The sequence below is a fragment of the Triticum dicoccoides genome, chromosome 5A (genome assembly GCF_002162155.2).
Source record: "Triticum dicoccoides isolate Atlit2015 ecotype Zavitan chromosome 5A, WEW_v2.0, whole genome shotgun sequence".
Lineage (NCBI taxonomy): Eukaryota > Viridiplantae > Streptophyta > Magnoliopsida > Poales > Poaceae > Triticum > Triticum dicoccoides.
In genome coordinates this window covers 709,441,615-709,444,881 of record NC_041388.1, presented here as the reverse complement: position 1 = coordinate 709,444,881, position 3,267 = coordinate 709,441,615, and positions in this window count along the sequence as shown.

Here is a 3,267-nt window from a genome sequence, read left to right as displayed (position 1 = left end):
ATGAAAAAATTGCATATGAGCCCATAGTTTTTGTTATATTTGTAAAATATGTACATATTTGTACGTAAAAATGAGCATACTCAAAAAGTGATACATACTACCTAAAAATTAGTATATATACTACCTAATTATTGTTATATACTACATACTACACGTACATACTCTCGGTTCCGACAGATACTACATACAACATACAAAACGCAAGTGGTGGTAACTACCACTGCTTGTAGGAAACATTTGTCCTATATATATATATATATATATATATATATATATATATATATATATATATATATATTTGATTCCACAACAGATAAACCTGTTGGAGTTAAATCATATGCCAATAGTGTACTACTAGCGTTCGCGCTGGACACTGTGGGGCCAGCCCATTGCGTAATTGGACACGGCGGCGGCTAGTGATGAGCTCGACGCCTTACAACGGCATTCGACGCTGGCCATCAGGCCACTTCGCTGCGGAGATCCGCAACCGCCATACGAGCTAGTAATTATTGCGATGTTGATGTGTTTTCGTAGGAGAAAATCTAGTGCATGGGTGATTTGGAAACAACACATTGTTTCCAAATCAACTCCAAAGGATGAATATATAAACATGTCTTATGGACAAGGAATCTATTAGAAGAGCTGAAGATATTGAAGACCAACTGCATGAATGTATGGTGTGATAGCAAGTCAGAAATTAATATAAGAAACGACTCAATTCAACATGATAGACCAAACATGTGGAGATAGACAGATTCTTTATCAAAGAAAGTTGGATGCTGGGATTATCAAGAGATAGAGCATGTAAATTCATGGCAATTAATTGCGGATTGCTTGACTAAAGGACTGGTAACCAGATAATGCAGTTTAGCCTGTGACAAGATGGGAACGATAGATCTCAATCACCCCTCTTGAGGGAGAGTGTTGTATGAGAGGCCCATCCCTGTTGGCCCATGAGGCCGAGGCCCATTTGATCAAGTGACTGGCGACCTAGACAAAGAGAGGCACGAGGTTGTCTCTATGCGCTGCCACACACACCACTACAGGCATGCCTCTCTCATTCTACATAAAGAGTATGGAGTGTTTGAGCAGAACTAACCTTTTCTTGTCAATGTTAGGGATATCACTCTCCCAACCTTCTCAACGATCACCTACATTAAATAGATTGTTCAGATATTAGATCAAATATAATCCATGAGTAAGGAAACAGTCTATACTGAACAATGAAAACAAGGATAAACTTACTGTCTGTCAGAGTACTTTTTTCTTATGCAGTTAGCCTCTGCCTGCCCTCTCTGCAGTACAGTAAAGAGCAAACTCTTATCCTAAAATAAAAGGAAAAGACATCCTTAGAAAAAGTTACAAATAAAGGCTGTAGCAGATAAGAGATCAAGCTGTAGCAGATAAGAGAACAAGCGTAAATACGATATTATGACCTAGACTTAAAAATGTGCAGAGGAAACTGTAACTATTGGATCATCACATGTAACGGAAATCATGAAACTGCTAAAGGTACGTTGTACAGTTAGAAGATGTCGATAGCTAATGGTTCAATAACCACTGTAAAAGTCTACTTCTAGAGAGAAAAACTCATTGTGCAGAATAATCATTTAACTCGCTATCCATTGTATTTCCTGCGATCTGATTGGTCGCGTGTTCGATTTGAGCTGTCATGTGGTCGTCCTTCTATCAGCCGGTCTTTTATGGTGCCGTTCGATTCTGGCAGGTTCAGGTTTTGAGGAAACAGTAATGTGCACCGGGGACTGCAAATGGAGTCACTATGTACAGCGGTCGCTCTACTGAACCATTGTAGCAAAAACGATATGCACGTCCAATTCATGTCTAAAAAGTCCATACCCACGAATACACCGGACAAAAATACCGGCACACCGACACAACCCCACATTGCACTAGAACCAGCATCAGCCAACAACACCATGACATCCTAGCTACATGCATGTAAACTAACGACGCTCACCAAGCTTAACAGATACACCCTGCAATGTCGCGCCAGACTACACACACCCAGTGCAACATAATACTCCCTCCGTTCCTAAATACTTGTCTTTCTAAACATTTCAAATGACTACTACATACGGATGTATGTAGACATATTTTAGAGTGTAGATTCACTCATTTTGCTTCGTATGTAGTCACTTGTTGAAATGCCTAGAAAGACAAGTATTTAGAAACGGAAGGAGTACATACCTAACAATGGGCAGCTGAAAAAGCATACCGGTATTCATACTAATATAAGCAATAAACAAAATGCCGGTGCAGGCCGAAGCCTACCTGCCACCCCAAAAAGTGAGACCCCAGAAACAGAAAATGTGCACCTCACAACTCACTGGTCCATTGCCAAGGATTGATACCCCAATATATATCCGCTCCAAAGTAATCAACGATGAGGAAAAATCTACACCTCAAAAGAGCTCTTTTATGGTACCCTATACTGCTTGGCGTGAGCGGACCAGTATAATTAAATCTCATCGTTGAAACGGGATTGTTGATGGGCCAAGATGCCAGGCTATTTCGTAGTAATAGCTTGTAATCGGCATGGCCTGCTTGCTCCCATCGCCGCCATGCTCTCCTCACATACATACATACATGGAACCAACACTTGGCGACCACGGCTACCTCAACGCCCTCCTCCATCCTGCCTGGTCGTCATGGACGGGACGACGAACTTCTGCACATGGCAAGCCTTCGCATTGACGGACAACGGCGCCAAGTGGTTTCCTCGCTGCCGTTGTGAACCAAGATAAAACGAGCGCTCAGCCAGCCATGGGAGGAGCGCAAGCCAACGCCTCATGGCCATCCTGTCGGACCTATTGGAGAAGAAGAGCACGGTCTGGGCCGAGGCCTACGCCACGCAGTCGAGCGCCGGATCCATGCACAGGGAAGGAACGAGACTCGGGCTTCTTGAGCGAGGGAAGGCGGGCTGGAGAAGAAAGAGGAGGCACGGTGGTGGCCACCAGAACTCTACCAGAGTCCATAGATGAGAACAACGGGCGGGGTGGGTCGGTGCGAGGTGAATCGTAGAAGTCCCATAATGCCCTCAGAACATGTATACTGGTTGGTCGAGAACGACCAGTGCTACTAATATTGCTCGCCATGTTGTTGGCCTGATTGCAGTAGTACAGGTCGGTCATGGCCGTTTGATTTTTGCGGATAGACGGTCCTTATTCACTACAGGGTACCCTAAAAAAGCTCCCTCAAAAACACCCCCAAAACAGCTAGAGGAGCAATACAATACTACCAGCTCGG